General features: G+C 44.1%; 1 protein-coding gene across 9 annotated transcripts in view; it reads left to right on the top strand.

Annotated features, from left to right (window-relative positions):
• Positions 1 to 17,808, top strand: part of KIAA1217 (KIAA1217 ortholog) — a 1,254,604-nt gene that overhangs the window by 746,339 nt on the left and 490,457 nt on the right. The window lies entirely within an intron of this gene.

Below are 17,808 nucleotides of genomic sequence, written 5' to 3' on the forward strand. Positions count from 1 at the left end.
ATGATATTCTATGTCAGGGAAATGTACATCTGTTGTTGAAGTTGTGTTCGGTATCTGTTGAGAGTCGTCTTCTTTGCGCTGTTTTGCTCCTTAGGCATGAGCAACAAGCTTTGTCAGTGCCATCAGATTTACAAAAATGTTGGGCTAGCGTGAGTTTAAAAATACTAGGGAAACTGGGGATCCATGGCAAAGTTCATCAAGTGTCCATATTTAAAGTTGTCAAATCTTCTTCTTTGGTCAATCCGTTGTCTGTTGTCTGTATAGCGTCTCGTCAACTTCCTCGTCCAAGGGGGTCTTTGTATCTTGGAGAAAAGCAGAAAAACAGGTGAAAGAAACGGACCGTATAATCGCATTTTCATCACATTCTGGTTTCTATCATTGGGTCATAAATCAAATCCAGGTTAATTACGGTTTCCTCACTCCTCAAGCTCATCACTCTTGTACTTTGTTTGCACCTCATTAAAGCCTGCCCGCATCTAAATATCAATCCAATCGATATAACGACACCCAAGATACATAGTAGAAACTTTCCAACATCCATTATGACTCCTTGAGCCCAGTCTCCTAAACCGGAGAACCAATTTCGCGGGTTCAACCATGACACCCAACCAGTCAGCTCATTACCTACAGCAGCAAGGGTGAGATTGTGTTTTCGACGAAATTCCCACTTTAATTGCAGAATATCGTCCATCTTTTGGTCTATGACCTCTACCGGATCCTCGGTGCTATTTGTGATATACGTGCAACACTTTATGCCGTACTGTGTTGCCAATGTAACACAATATCCGCCTGTTACTGCTGTAAGATAATTAAGAACCATCCTATGCTGAACTAGTTCTGTTTTGTAAGCTTGAAGTTCTCTTCCAGTGTATCTAAACGTGTCATCATACATTTCAGTGATATTATCTAACAAATTGGCGAGTGCGGAAATGTATTTATAATTCATCACTCCTCGAGCGGTACGAGTGAAATCTAACGCTACCAGAACCTGAATCCCGGTGGATTCATGGATAAGATCAGAGGCCGGATGCTCTAACCTTTCTGACAGTTGTCTTTTAACTCGGTGCTCGTAATGAGTGTGAGTATAAGGAGTTTGGGCACCACGGTGTATGTCCTTCATTTTGTCATGTGTAACAGTCATCACTTCAGGCAATACTTTTCCAATATAACACAATCCTTCAGAGTTTGGGGCAAGCCACTTGTACGCCTTTCTCCCGCATATGAAATATGCATCATCGGGGAGAACATAAGGGACGGAGAAGGACATGACCATGTTACAAACCTTCCAGGTGAAATCTCCTGACCCTAATTCTTCCAACTGCTTAATGCACGTATCGGTTTGTACGATATGTGCACAGTATCCTGGTGATACCTCTCCAACTCTAGTAATCCTATTTCCTAAGGTATATCGATACCGGAAAGATTTCCCTCTACTGGCTATGTGGCGTACGAGCTCTGTATCTGTAGGCATTCTATCTGCTCTGTGTGAGAAGGTCATGGTGTGGTTACTCCATGACACTTCCCAATTTCCCGGTTTTCTAGGATTGGAGATGTTAAAACATAAGAGGGACCTATCCACATGGTATTGGTGGAGCTTCAAACTAGGAGGGCTGGAGATGTTAAACCTCCGGTCCACCGGTCTCCCACCACTTAGCTCAAGTACCTCCCCTAACGTTAAAGGAAATGGTACTAGCCCTGATTTACTGTGACCCTGAGGTACTTGAGAGCATACCCAACAATCTGTCTCATTTAACACGCTACCCACTAAGGAGTGATAGTCACTCAATGGATGCCGGTCCACATGGATATTAAAACTAGATTGGCATTTCTTTATGCATCCATCTTCAACCAGATTATCACAGAGCCTACAGATACAATTTTCTTCAGCTAACAATCCATCACAATTTCTTCTATCGGATCGTTTTCTGATACTCGCCTTTGCTTGTTGGTTTGGTTGATCTTGGAAAACTACGCCTCCATCATCATAATCGGAACCCATTCCAGAACCTCTCTCGACCTCTATGGTACTCTCGCCGGAACAGACTGCTCTGGTCAACATCATGGTTAACATCAAAATCCGGATCACAGTCTCTTGGGGCAAGTCCATCTTTGAGGAGGAAATAGAGAAGAATGAGAAGGGGGAAAAAGAAATTTTACGGGAGAGGGGCTGGGAAGTGGAGAAAAACAATAAAAGGGAGAAGGGAGTCGACAACTGCTTTCGGTCTTCAAGGCTCAGGTGCCGCCTCAGTCCTCCTGGAACAGACACTCCAGTGATACAACCTCTACCGTCTGTTCCTTATCACGGGACTTCTCTGGATCGGCAACCTTTTTGCAGTGGGATGAATGGACCCAAGTCTCTCTCTCAGCAACCTTCAATGCTGTGGTGCTAGTCAATAAGACCTGGTATGGTCCTTCCCATCTATCAATAAGACAACCTGAGTGTAGAAAATTTCGTATCATTACATAATCCCCAGGTTCAATGTCATGACAATTACTATCTGGTAAATCAGGAATCACCAACTTCAGATTATCATTTTGATTCCTCAACTGTTTACTCATGTTAATCAAGTATTTTACAGTTACTTCATTGTTACATTTCAAATCATCCTGAGGGTTAATCATGACGTGCGGTTGTCGACCAAACAAGATTTCAAAAGGAGACAGATTAAGAGGGGACCTGGGAGTGGTTCTGATGCTATACAAAACAATGGGTAAAGCTTCTGGCCACGTCAATCCTGTCTCTGTCATTACTTTACTCAATTTATTTTTAATAGTGCTGTTCACTCTTTCGACCTTCGCGCTCGCCTGTGGACGGTACGGAGTGTGCAGCTTGCTATCAATTCCCATCAATTTACACATTCCTTGAAAGACATCACCGGTAAAATGGGTACCCCTATCACTTTCAATGATTCTAGGGATACCATATCTACATACAAATTCCTGCACAATTTTCTTAGCTGTAAACATAGCGGTATTTGTAGCTGCTGGAAAAGCTTCGACCCAATTTGAGAAAACATCTATACAGACAAGTACATATTTCAAATTTCTACATGGGGGTAATTGAATGAAGTCAATTTGTATTACCTGAAAAGGGCCGCCAGCAGGTGGGATATGGGATGGTTCTGTAGGTATTGCTTTTCCAATATTCTTTCTCAGACAGGTAAGGCATGACATTGCTCTTTTACCCGCATGAGAGGAGAATCCTGGGGCGCACCAGTATGCTCTCACCAATTTGCACATCCCCTCCTTGCCTAGATGAGTCAGCCCGTGAGCTGCTTCAGCCAGACATGGAAGGTATGCCCTGGGGGCCACTGGTTTACCATGTCCATCCGTCCAGAGCCCTGAGGACTCCTGGCCATATCCCTTTGCCTTCCAGACTGCTCTTTCCTGTGTGGAACACAAATTCTGCATCTCACACAACTTCTGTGTGTTGATGGTATTAAATACCATCAACTGTGTGGTGTTTGTCCGTGTGGGGGTAGCAGCTGCAAGCTTTGCGGCTTCGTCTGCTCGGCTGTTACCAAGGGATACTGGGTCTTGGCTATATGTATGTGCTTTACATTTGATAACAGCCACTCTGTCGGGTTCCTGTATCGCTGTTAGAAGCCTTTTTATGTGAGCTGCATGCGCTATCGGTGTACCAGCTGCCGTCATGAAATTTCTGAGACGCCATAGCGCTCCGAAATCATGTACTACCCCGAACGCGTATCTGGAATCGGTGTAGATATTGGCAGACTTACCCTTAGCCAATTCACATGCTCTGGTTAGGGCGACCAGTTCAGCAACCTGGGCTGAGTGAGGAGGGCCTAGCGGTTCCGCTTCTATGGTGTCTTGGTCATCTACGACTGCGTATCCAGTACACAAGTCTCCCGAGTCTGACTGTCTGTGACAACTACCGTCCGTGTAGAACGTGAGTTCTGCATCTTCCAGTGGATTGTCACTGATGTCAGGCCTTGCGGTAAAATTTTGGGTCAAATATTCCATACAATCATGTGCATCTTCCTTTGCATTAAATCCTCCTTCCCCATCACTCTCACCTTCCACCCTTTGTGCCTGACCAGGCACACCTGGGAGAAATGTTGCAGGGTTTAATGCACTGCATCTCCTTATGGTGATGTTTACTGGGGCCATTAATGCCAATTCCCATCTCGTAAACCTTGCTGATGAGACGTGTCTGGTTTGGGCAGAATTCAATAAGGCAGATACCGCATGCGGTGTATGGATTGTGAGGTTGTGGCCTAGCACAACATCTTCGCTTTTTGTCACTAGCAATGCTATCGCCGCAACGCTACGCAAGCATGTGGGGAGGGATCGCGCTACCGTGTCTAGCTGAGCGCTGTAGTATGCAATTGGCCTGCTGGCATCACCGTGTTTTTGTGTTAGTACACCTGCTGCGCACCCAGCACTTTCTGTTCCGTATAGTTCAAAGGGTTTCCCATAGTCTGGCATACCTAGTGCTGGTGCCTGCGTTAGGCACTGTTTGAGTCTCTCAAATGCTGTTTCAGATTCGTCTGTATGCGAAATCCGATCAGGTTTGTTTGAAGAGACCATTTCCTGCAAAGGTAGCGCCAATATGGAAAACCCTGGGATCCAATTACGGCAATACCCACACATTCCTAGAAACGTCCTGATCTGTTGTTGGGTTTGTGGCAGTGTCATGTCTCTAATGGCTTGGATTCTATCAGCGGTCAGGTGTCTCAGTCCTTGTGTTAGACAGTGTCCCAAATATTTTACCTTAGCTTGGCATAATTGCAACTTGTCTTTGGAAACCTTGTGACCTGTGTCTGAAAGATGAAACAGGAGCTGTTTCGTATCCTTCAGGGATGCTTCCAATGAATCAGAACACAGTAGTAGATCATCCACGTACTGTATCAACACTGATCCACTCTCCGGTTGGAAAGACTGTAAACAATCATGCAAAGCCTGAGAAAATATACTTGGACTGTCTATGAAACCTTGGGGTAACCGAGTCCACGTGTATTGGACTCCTCTGTATGTGAATGCAAACAAATATTGGCTGTCAGGGTGCAGAGGTACCGAAAAGAAAGCGGAGCAGAGGTCAATAACAGTGAAAAATTTGGCAGTGGGAGGAATTTGCATTAGGATGACAGCTGGATTTGGCACTACGGGGAACTGACTCTCAACTATTTTGTTAATCCCCCTTAGATCTTGCACTAGCCTGTAACCCCTCCCCCCACTCTTTTTAACAGGGAAGATGGGACTATTTGCTGTGCTGGACGTTCTTACTAGAATGCCCTGTTGTAGCAAGCGCTCTATTACGGGAAAAACTCCTAACTCCACCTCTGGCTTCAGAGGATACTGTGGGATTTTTGGAGCTATCCTACCATCTTTTACTTGTACAACTACTGGAGCTACATTTGCCATTAATCCAGTGTCCTGTCCATCTTTTGTCCAAAGTGACTCTGGTATCTGAGATGTCATCTCTTCTACTTGGGATGGATTCCTATTTGTCATAATGGAATGTGACATTAATTTTGATGGGGAGTCTAACATGTCTCGTACTTCCTGAGCGTGATTCTCAGGGATGTCCAAGAATACACCTTCAGGAGTACAATAAATGACGCAACCCATTTTACATAGTAAGTCTCTTCCCAGGAGATTAGTTGGTGCCGATGCAGCCAGCAAAAAGGAATGCTTGGTATGCAAAGGCCCTATTGTAATCTCGGCTGGTTTGCTAACAGGGTAGTGCTGGACTACTCCTGTTACTCCCATGGCTGGAATTGTCCTACCAGTGGTTCTCATGCCCACTGTCGAATTTATCACTGACTTAGCCGCCCCTGTGTCTACAAGAAAGTTTAAAGTTTTACCAGCCACATTGATTGCAATCTCTGGTTCGCTTCCAAGACTGGCAATCAACTTAACTGGCTGCAGATTACAGGTATGGCCACACCCCTATTGGGTATGCTGACCTCCCTGAATCCCGTTGGCAGCAACTACTTGTGAGGGGGTTAGCTGGGAACTACCAGAGGCATGCCAATCTCTGTTCGGGGGATATCTTTTTGTTTCCCCTGTATGTGGCTCAAAACTCCGCCTCTGTGGACCCTGCTCCCAATGTCGTGTGTTGTGTTGTTGTCTAGGGGGTTGAAAAGATCTTTGTACATTCTTTGTTCTACATTCTCGTGCAAAGTGTCCCGGTCTGTTACAAGAAAAACATGTTATTACACTTGCCTTACCCACAGGATTCGGTGGTACATACGCAGGCTGCCTTGTGGTCAGCGCCTGTATACTTACTGACATCAACTTATCACTTTGCGACTCCCTGTGCCTAGTGATGTTTCTGTCGTGATCAATAGCAGCCTCTCTCAATGTGGACACTGACAGACCTCGCCAACATGGTTGTGTGGTCTGTACCCTAGCTTTTAATGTTTCTTTCAAACCATCCATCAGTACAGATACTGCTACTTCTCGATGGTTTGGGTTGGTCTTAATGTCTTCTATACCAGTGTACTTTGCCATTTCTAATAGTGCCCGGTGAAAATATTCTGTTGCCGTTTCGGACTCCTTTTGCTTAATGGAAAATATTTTATTCCATTTAACAACGGCTGGGAAATACTCCTTTAGCTGTAAATTTATCCTTTTTACATTATCCTTGTTGTACACGTCTGTAAGCGGTACATCTTTATCCAATGCACAATCAGCTAAAAACTGAGTTGCATCAACATTGGAAGGTAAACAAGCTCTTAGCAGTATCTGCCAATCCTTGTTGTTGGGTTCTACAGTGTTACCTAAATCCCTGATGTATTTTTGGCTAGCAACTAAATCCTTCCTGGGGTCAGGAAATTCGGACACTATTGTTCTTAATTCCATTCGGGAAAATGGAGTGTACATGGCAATGTTCCTTATGGGAGTGGCTCCAGACACATCTGTTTTTCCATTGGGAACTGCTATTACCCTTACAGGAGCAATTCTAACAGCCTCTTCCTGTGTAGATTCTACTGCTTGTTGTGGTACAATTGTTTCAGTGTAGTGCATGGTGCCGTACTTACCCGTTGACACGACCTCACCTATCCCTCCGCTAGGGGCTTTCACTAATCTCGTGGGTGTCGCTGTGCCTACTGTGGTCTCTGCTATGGTGGCTGCAAGAGAGAGAGCTGAAATTGTTGCTGAATCGTCTTCTTGATCACACTCCTGAGGAAGGTTCAAAACAGGGTACATCTTGCACGGGTTAATACTTGCATGAGTTATTTGGTTAACATCATTAACATTTACAGTGTTACTAAGAGTTTGTGTTTTACAACCCAGTGCGTTTCTCTCCGTAATCAACTTCTCTCCTGCAATGTATGGTGGAGGAGGAGCTGTGGCAATCAACTTCCTGACTGCCCCAGATCCTGCCGCCAGAGCCAAACCTCTCTGTATCTCACCTTCCTGGTGCCATAACTGTAAACAATCATGATGTTGAATTCGTCTCTTTGTTGATTTTACGAGACATATCCTCCTCCTTAAATTTTGTAACACTTCTGGACTGAAGCTACCTATTCTTGGGAATTTGTCCCTGTCTTGTACAGTCATTCTCTCCCATTCATCACATAAAACCTCTGTGTGACTACCGTATTTTTCACACATTACATATCGTGCCGACCCAACTGGTCGGTTCTCTGAATCAACCCGAACCGAGGTTGATCGACCCCTACCTGAACAAATGGCCCCCATAATCTGCAGGCGTTGCTTATTCCTCCTTGGATCTTTATCTCAAGGTTTTCAGCGAACCCTTACAAACAAACCAAGATGTCCTTGGGCAGGCCGGCGGTGGTGGTTTATCAAGTACCCCACTTACTTCTCGCCCACGTTGGCCAGTACTGCAATCACTGTAACCAGAGCTGCTGTACCCAACCTAGGGCCCCTGTGAACCTTTATTTACTGGGGCGCGTTCCCCAGCAAGTATCGGTTGTTGGATAGTTCCTGAGTGACCAGCGAACTTCCCTTCCAAAAATAAAAAAATTACACAAATCACGTCAGAATGTACAAATAGCGTTTGTGACCACTTTACTCTAATGGTATTAGGTCAGATTACTAACTACTGCACACAATTACGTGCGGTCCAATCGTTCAGTACACGAGCACTACTTGTCATGTACTGAAAGATCAATGGAATCGATGTTTCCGGCCGCGATTCCTTCAGCAAGAGCTTATGGCCTATATGGGTTCTGCACCAACACCCCAGGCGTTGTGCCACTGGACTTTTATAGCGGACCTTTTACCTTACGACCTCCTGGTCTTGTTCCTTATGACCTCCTGGTCTTGTTACCTTATGACCTCCTGGTCTTGTTACCTTATGACCTCCTGGTCTTGTTACCTTATGGTCCGCTATACTCTAATGCTCAGATATTATTTAACCAGGGATGCCTCCCTAGCCACCGTATATGTCACTTACACGTATGTCCCTTGACGAGTACCCGGCTTTCCTTTTGGTTCCACCTTAAAGTTATATAAACTTTTGTATACAAAACACACTCACTCAACACATGTACACTTTTGTTTCTATATCTATTTCTGCGCAGAAATTGTCTTTAGGCCAAAAGTGTTACCAATTAGGAGCAGGATCTGTTAAACTAAATTTCAGATTTTTTCAAAAATAGATTTGCGTTATTTACCGCGTCGCGTTATCTACCGCTGTGCGTTAATTATCGCCTTTGCGTTACTTCACTTTATCACAGCTTGAGCTACGTGGGCGTAACCGGACGCTACGTTGCGTAATGAACGCTGCGTGCGTCTGCCTTTGGATTGCGTACGCTAGTCTTTGTTAGCGACACGTGTACGCAATATAAAGATCCACCGTAACACAATTTCTATTTTTATCAATGTAAATGATCCCTGATCATCTACCGCAATCCACACTGACTGCCTTGTATCTCAGACAAACCGTGTGTTTGTTCTATACTTTAACTATCACCTCTACTATGAAATAACAGCAAATCTCTTTTTAGCACTTTCTATCAACTATAAAATTGGCAAACAGGAATAGTGATATACGAAAAATGAAACAGAAATGCAGATATATGCGTGCGTACGCAAGACAAGAGAAAAATAAACAGTTTTAAAAGACACAAGCGTTTTGTTCTTACTTCCGGTTCCCGGATTCCTTCAGCACTCTTTATCTAAGCGAAGCAGACGCTTATCCCGCCAGCACTATGAGACAATCTCCCACCCTTTGCTGGGGGATAATGTCTGCTGATCTACCTAGTGCAGATGTGAGAAGTATAGGACGAGTTCCCAATTGACAATGCTAAATTCCTTTGTCGTATAACAACCCTTTATGAAGTCTAAGAACACTGTACGCTGTTTACTTAAGAAGTACCGTAATGGTACGCTATTTGCGTAACGATCGCTCAGCAGTAAGCGAGACGCTCAAGCGTCACGTTCGCTCACGGCCCAGAGATCACAGGACACGTTATTGGCTATGACTAGGGGAATGATTCGCTGTTGCGTAGCGTGCGCTCGAGACCACGAGGAGGTCACCAGCGATGCAGACGCTCACAACACTATACCTTTATGATAAAACCTTATACCAATGAAATACACTGAATACCTTAATGTGAGTACAGGGTGTAAGTGCAACCTTGTGTAACCTGACTAACTACAAAGCTGCTTGAGCGTCACCGACGCTCAAGTGAACACTTAACACTATAGGAAATACACAGATGCTGGTTTAGGTTCCAAAGCCTATTAACTGTATTATATCTAATATACTTGTAAAAGGGGATAACAGTACAAATGATACACTACAATATAACAGAGACTTCCTAACCACAGAACTAAACAATAAATACAAAAAGACAATACTACACTGACCTAAATGCAATACAATACAATACTATCTAATACAATACAATACTAGCCTAGTCTAGGGGAGATATGAGAGAACAGAACAGAGAGAGAGAGAGAGAGAGAGAGAGATGAGATGAGAGAAATTGGCTCACAGAAAGACAATGATTACGGAGAGAAACTTACGCACAAAGGGTATGATCGCCTGCGCCTCGATATCCAGCTCCCGGCTATCAGCAGATAACCGTTGATGAGAGAGTGAGAGCTGGATGTGGTCGGCCTGCCTATTTATGCCCCACACACAATGCAATCTCCTGGTCCTACAATCCCATTGTCCATTGGCCGAAGGAATTCGGCCCTGCATCATAACAAAAGGTCATAGGGTGATTCATACAGGTGGGCTGTGACGATTTCCAACAGCTCAGGTGGGTGGGAAACTGGGTTTCCCGCCGCATACCTGAGTATGTGTAAATAATAGAAATGGACATAAACTTCTTATGTCCATAACTATTCGCACGAGCGATTAATACGCTCCAAACCAACACCGGAATATTACTACTTAAATACTCTTCCGATGGGTACCAAACACTGCTGTATGATTCCTGTTAGACCCTTCGTACGATATAAAGAGGGATTCCTCAGCTCTGGGACATTGTATTTTAACCAAACTTTCAGAATCTATCAAAGGGACCATGATCTATAAACTACATTAATTGTGAACATTTGTAACGAATGAGTCGCACGCTACGACTACATAAACTCTACCGTAAATACGCATACCGCGCCTGCGAGTGCACGCTATTGCGGGTATGCGCCTCCACGGGAGAGCGTACGCACGCGCAGCGCGGACCAGTGTGCGGTGCAAATATGGCAACGTGCATTGAGACATTTTTTTCTGACTTTGACATCTGTATCTGGCACTGCTTGGGGCCTCTGTGTATCTGGCACTGCTGGGGGCATCTGTGTATCTGCCACTGCACTACTGGGGGCATATGTGTATCTGGCACTATATTGGGTCATTATGTGTATCTGGCACCATACTGGGGTCATTATCTGTATCTACTGTTCTCTCCAGGTGTAACCCAGGCACGTATACTACTGCTCTCTCCCACTGTAACCCAGGCCCATATACTACTGTTCTCTCCAGGTGTAACCCAGGCACATATACTACTGCTCTCTCCCGCTGTAACCCAGGCACGTATACTACTGCTCTCTCCCGCTGTAACCCACGCACATATACTACTACTTTCTCCTGGTGTAACCCAATCACATATACTACTGTTCTTTCCCAGTGTAATCCAGGCGCATACACAACAGCTTGAAGTGGGCAGCGAGGTAGAGCTCTTTTTCTTTATATACTATGCTATGTGGCTCCTATAATGGCTGGCCACTCCTCTCTGGTCACATGGTCACACCCCTTCCGGCATATGGCAACGCCCCTTAGTGGGCCCCTGTGATTGCATTTCCCTGGTGGGCTCTTCATGTCCCAGTCCGACACTGCCTGTATATGAGCAAATATTAGGTATCCCCACCAAGGATATATGTATGGGAGAGATATCTGCATCTGCATGCATTTGTAGCCTGTAGAACACCATTGTAGCCGGTGGGCTGCATAACTCTCATTGTACCGGCAATGGCCGCCCACACATGCTGGTCAGCAGACGCACCTGGCTCCTGCAGGAGAAGTGAAGGGGTAACATTAGCGATAGCTTCAAACACATAACAGCGACAATAAAGTCTTTGTTGCTACTTTCATTTCGGAGCCTCTGACCCTGCATGCGTTTTTGAAACAACCGGGCAATCCATAATTTCTTCTTCTTATTTTTCTTAAAATGATCAGGGGTAAAATACGATAATTAATATACATGTCCCTAGTGAGACAGAAAGCTGTAATATGATTAATAAGCCATATCCAGGTGTGTCACTGACATGGCACTGCGTTCAGACAATATTATTACCACTAAGCTCGATAGTAAGACCAATCAGTTGTTGAACGCTAGTAAAATGTCTTTGTTCCCATAATTTAGGCAGTGGCGTACTAAGGGAGGGCGGTCTGCACCAAGTACCAAAGCAGGAGAGGGTGCCACTGCTCTGTGGCAGTGTGGGTGTGGCTCAGCTCAGCAGCTGCCGAGCCTGCAGAACTATGAAGTCTCTGACTGTGTCTGAGACAGTCTCAGACTCTGTAATAATGACTTGTGGAGTCCGGGACACAGTGGTGAAGTCACTTCCACAACTGTGAGGGGCCGTTGGAGCCTGCCATGACTCTGTTTTCTGCATGCACAGTGCATACGGCGCAGATAAAACCCTGAGTCCCCTTATCAACGTCACGTGTCACTTCACATACAGTATATGTCACAGTAATCATAATGGGATTAGGGAGCCGCTCTGCACTATATGCACTGTGCATGCAAAACATTAAGACTTGGAGGAGACCCCGTAGGTGAGTACTCAGGGGCACTGTGTATCATACGGGAGTAGGGGACGGGGTGGAGGTCCCACTGTGGGGACATATTGTGGATGGAAACACTGGGGCATATGGGGGGAGAACTAAATGGAACACCTGCACTTGTATCAAATATGTTAGGCATGCTACTGGGTAGTGGCGGCTGCAGAGGTGGGACTGTCCAGAATTCAAAAGGGAGTCACACCAACCGCCACCCCAAATATCGCCAATGGGGACTCATTGTCAGTTGGCTCCCGTATTGGCTCTAGAACTGTCTCTGCTACTTGGTGTCGGTATCCCTGTCATAGGATTTTAATTTAGGGCAGTAAGGATGGTGTAATGGTTAGTATTACTGCCTCACAGCACTGAGGTCATGGGTTCATACCACGGCCCTAACTGTGTGGAGTTTGTATATGCTCCCGGTACTTGCGTGGGTTTCCTCCGGGTGCTCCGGTTTCCTCCCACAATCCAAAAATATACTGGTAGGTTAGTTGGCTCCCAACAAAAACCAACCCTATTATGAATGTGTACGTGTACATGTGGTACGGAATATAGATTGTAAGCTCCACTGGGGCAGGGACTGATGTGAATGGCCAAATATTCCCTGTAAAGCGCTGCGGAACATGTGTGCGCTATAGGAATAACTGGTAATAAATAAAATAATAAATCATTTAGAATACTGTACTGTCAGTGAAAGGCAGGCAGGACAGTGGTAAACTTTACAGAAAGATTTCATTAAATGTTTTCACATTTTTGCCCATCAGTACGGGATTTACACAGGTTAACTGCAGGGAAAACCTTGTACTTTGTCTTCACTGTAATAGCGTATTAGAACCACGTTCATTAACGTGCCCTGAAGCTTCCCCGAAGCATAGCCTACTAAGTGAGTGCTCTCATAGGATTCCATGAATGTATAAATGATGATGCCGCAGGCAGTGCCAAAACTGACCTTGTTTACATCATTTTTGAACTTTCAGTGTCAGAACGCATGTAAAAGAGTTTGAGAATGAACATTACACACTTTAAAAATAGTGTCTTCATCATAAACGGTAACATTATATAAATAATTTGGCAGTAAAAAATGTTTGGAAATGTATCAATAAAAAAACATTTTCTAAAGAATAACCTATAGCTAATGGCAAATGCTAATGTCTCAGGACCCCATACAGTTCATGTTTTCCAAGTCACCTGTGGACTTTTGAAATGTGACATTTGGTGATACACAGTGCAACTGCCGGGTCACCTGGAAAACGTGTACTGTGTGGGGTCCTGAAGAACAAGTTTAAGAACCATTGGCACACCCCAAAGCTATTTCGGCACGATTTGCAGTATCGGCGCAACAAATTAAGCATATCACCTAGTTTGTACGCACTATTGCGCGCTCCCGCAGGTCGCATGCAACTTCTTTTGGTCGGCCCTGCTGCACAGCCAACCGGAAGATATCGCATATGACCCGATGCAGTGTAATGAAAGACGGAACTGCGATCGTTCCGTCGTTCATTACATCTTCCTGGTGTGATGCAGAAAATAAGAAAAAATCAGCTGCACACTTCAAACACTAAGAATACTAATAATTAAAACAATTATAATAAACTCTACAATTTAACAGGGAGTAATAATAAGGTTTCTTAGTACTTGTTTTGCTAAAAATGTAAGACCACCTACCATGGCAGGGTGAACCTTTATCAGGTGGGTCCATAACATCCCTAATACTGACACATTATATATTACCCCTTTTCCACTAGCTCAAAAAACACGGGTAAATGCACGGGGGCGCGCATTTACCCGTGTTTTTTGCTAGTGGAAACGGCTCCCTCTGCAAAAACCCTGATCAAGTGATCTGGGAATTCTACCTGGGTAGCTTACCAGGTTGAACACGAGTTCAACCCGGTAAGCTGTGCAGTGTAAACGGAAGCCGCGTCGATGCAAAACGGCTCCCGTTCACAGTGTATGGAAGGGCGGGGCTGGGAGATCATGTGATCTCCCAGTGCCGCCCCTGTCACGTCACCAGCAGCGTCACCAACCCGGCAATATGCCGGGTTGGTGAGTGCAGTGGGAAAGGGGGCTCTGATGTGGGTCGCGGCCGAGTAGCACCCGTGTCAGCCTCCCGGCTGCGACCCGCATCACTAGTGGAAAAGGGGTATAAATCTAACCAGGACTTGCCTTCATTCTAATGTGTAGACTGCTATGCAAGGACAATACACTAATTAATATCACCTAAGGGCAAGTGGGTGGGGCGCAGACAGAAATAGTCTCACTTTCAAGTGTGCAATATATACATAAATACAGAGTAAAAAGGGGGTAGTGGCTGGACTGCACACCCTAATTTCAAACATAACAAGAGGTGTTACTATGCTACCCGCTGGCCTGACCCACTGCAAAGCATTAAAATATTGCCGCATCTTTTTGGCCAGTCAGAAGCCCAGGACTCCCAATACACCTTTAATGACGCCAATCATTTTGTATTGATGAAGGACGAAAATAACTATAATAATAAAAATTATAATCTTATAGAGTCAATATTATTTCCTTAAAATAATCAGTGAAATAATGATCAGTTTAATGAAAAGAGCAGTAATAATATTATAGGGACAATATTAAGTGTTAATGGTTAAAACAAAATGTATTTATGATTGTGGCAACATTTATTATTTTAAGATGTGGGCCCCATTTATTAAGTCATTAAATAATACATCTTCCCCTTTCCGGTTGCTTTGTGTGCATCTTGTCCCCACCTCAACACTAAGGGCCTAATTCAGACCTGATTGCAGCAGCAAATTTGTTAGCTAATGGGCAAAACCATGTGCACTGCAGGTGGGGCAGATGTAACATGTGCAGAGAGAGTTAGATTTGGGATGGTTATATTGTTTCTGTGCAGGGTACATACTGGCTGCTTTATTTTTACACTGCAAGTTAGATTTCAGATTGAACACACCCCACCCAAATCTAACTCTCTCTGCACATGTTATATCTGCCCCCCCCCTTCCCGCAGTGCACATGGTTTTGCCCAACTGCTAACAAATTTGCTGCTGCGATCAGATCTGAATTCGGCCCTATATTTCCACCACATACCAGCTTATTTTGGTGGATAGTTTCAGTACAAAGCCAAAATTAGCGAGACATGGGAGTGGGATCTTCGAACCTCCCTTCATCCAATACCATGGAATAAGATATACCAATTCACACATGCCTGCTCTTAAAACACCTCCACTCATTGGTGTAAACGTCCAAAACTTCTTAATAAAATCTCTCCTGATATCTCACCGCTTTATTGGAGGTGGCACTAGGAGGTGGCCTCCCCTTATCATATTTGGTGGAGCTATCCTAGGATCTCTCCTTACTGGGAGAAGATCATAGAGTTGTCCACTTTGATTTTGAGGATGGAGAAGCAGGCTGATCCTGGTTTCTGGCTTCCTGCCTTCTCAGACATTTCTATTTTGACTTATAAGAAATCCCTCCTTAAGCACCTAGGGAACGCTGCCAAGGCTTTGATCCCTGTTCATTGGAAATCTTCCCATGTCCCATCCACGTCCGCGTGGTTTAATCTCCTGAACTTTCATATGTCCATGGATGATATTACTTTTTCGGCCACTGACCTTACTCAGGAATTCCCCTCTACCTGGTTCAGCTGGCTTGATTTTTAAGGGTCCTCTGTGTATACTGCAATATTCACCTCTCACTCCACTTAATATGCTTCTTGCCCACATTACTCTTGACTTCCTCTTAGTACTGCAGCCTAGACCTCCCACCATACTTATTCCCCTTCCGTGTACTCTCGTAAGATTGTTTCTTTGGGGGTTAATTAAGTAATTAATTAATTGCCCTCTATATAATTATCTCTCCACCTTGTCTCCCCCCCCCCCCCTTCCTTGTTTGTTATTTTCTAGTTCCCTGTGTTTATAAAAGTTAAAATCTCTGTGTACACTGACAGTATGTTCTTCTAATTGCAATTATGATTATAACATGGCTACATCCTGGTTTACCTAAATAAAGAATACATAAAAATAATAAATGTTACCCCCTTCGCAAACATTTTTTTACAGAAATTAGCAATGTACTAATATTGTTCTTTTAAAAAATTAACCACGCAACAGAATTATTATTTTTTGCACAAAAAAAGGTCACACATTGTAATTTTAAAAAATGCTTTAATTAAGTTTAGAATGTGTTTTTTTTATAACTATGTAAATATTTTGTTTAAAAAAATATATACCTAGGTGGTATTTTGCACCCCCCATGCCCTTAGGGACCCATTGCAAAATATCTTCCCACCCACCAGTAGAAATAGCCCCGCCCCATGGCAAAATGATCCCCAGCGTTATTAGTGGAAAAAGATCCCAGCGGCAGAGCGCCCAACCCTACCCCATATCAATGGACCCACACCGTATAAGTGCCCCCCCCTTCCCCATGTATCACTTTATATTAAATTGTATTTTATTTTGTATATCTACAACCAGCCACAAATATTTTACCCACCCCCTTAATCCCCTCCCCCAGTGACAAAAGATGCCCCTCCCCCATTACCCGCCTTCCCATGTAGAATAGTCCCGCCCATTGCAGAGCATTTGACACGCCCTGATGCAGATGATCTCTGCACACACACAAATCATCATGTTAGTGCTCTGAGGGACTACGTTCCCTTCCCTTTGCACTTCTAATTTCAACACAATCTACCCTAGAGAACCATTTGTACGGTATTCTGGGGCGCAATTCTGGCAGTGATGTTGGTGGTTACAGATTGCTACATCACCACAGGGGGCTGGAACAGGAGGAGGAAATTAATTCTGCCCCTGTGCAGAACAGTTGTCCTTATTACCATCCCCAGGGACATAGCTGGCGGAATGATCTGACAGTGTCAGGTAAATTCCACCTGGCTGCATTTGTATTCCATAGGACCGTGCCAGGTAAGTGGTTAATACATGATATTGCTCTCTAATCACATTACATATTATTTTTGCACACAATTATATTAATAAAATATTATCCCTATAAGAGTATTATTCATGTTATTTCCCTCTTTCATCAATACAAATTATTATCTTCACTACAATGGTACTAGGAGTCCACAGCTTCTGGTTGTCCAGTCTTGCCATTTGGCGCATCATCCTGTCTGTTTTTCAAGGTTTTTAAAACCTCTACTTGATAAATCTGGTGGTTTCTATTGTAGAATAAGGAGAAATCGTTATGGCGATGTGTCTGACGACTGTTTCTATACGATTATATACCTGCCAGTTTGACTTCAGTTTTGATTTAGCAAATCCAGTTAAAAAACCTACAGAGACCAGCGGTTTTCACAAGGCGCCCCCTAAATGTCAGCCACTGTACAGTGCATAATAGTAAGCTGGAAAGTCCAGGACTGGAAAGAGAATTGCACAAAAGAAAAGAAAATAATGACTATAAAATCAGTACAAATTCTGACGACCAAACTGGTGGTGTAGCAACAAAAGAGTTAATGTTTTCTGTAGTTTTTTTTTTTTTTTTATTCAGTTCAATTCTTCCCTCCAGTGAAATGATCCCATTCATAATGCTGCAGTAATTGTAGCTATATGTGGAGTTGGCAGCAGTGGAAAGCATTCAGACTC

This window comes from Pseudophryne corroboree, chromosome 5 (assembly GCF_028390025.1).
Source record: "Pseudophryne corroboree isolate aPseCor3 chromosome 5, aPseCor3.hap2, whole genome shotgun sequence".
Classification (NCBI taxonomy): domain Eukaryota; kingdom Metazoa; phylum Chordata; class Amphibia; order Anura; family Myobatrachidae; genus Pseudophryne; species Pseudophryne corroboree.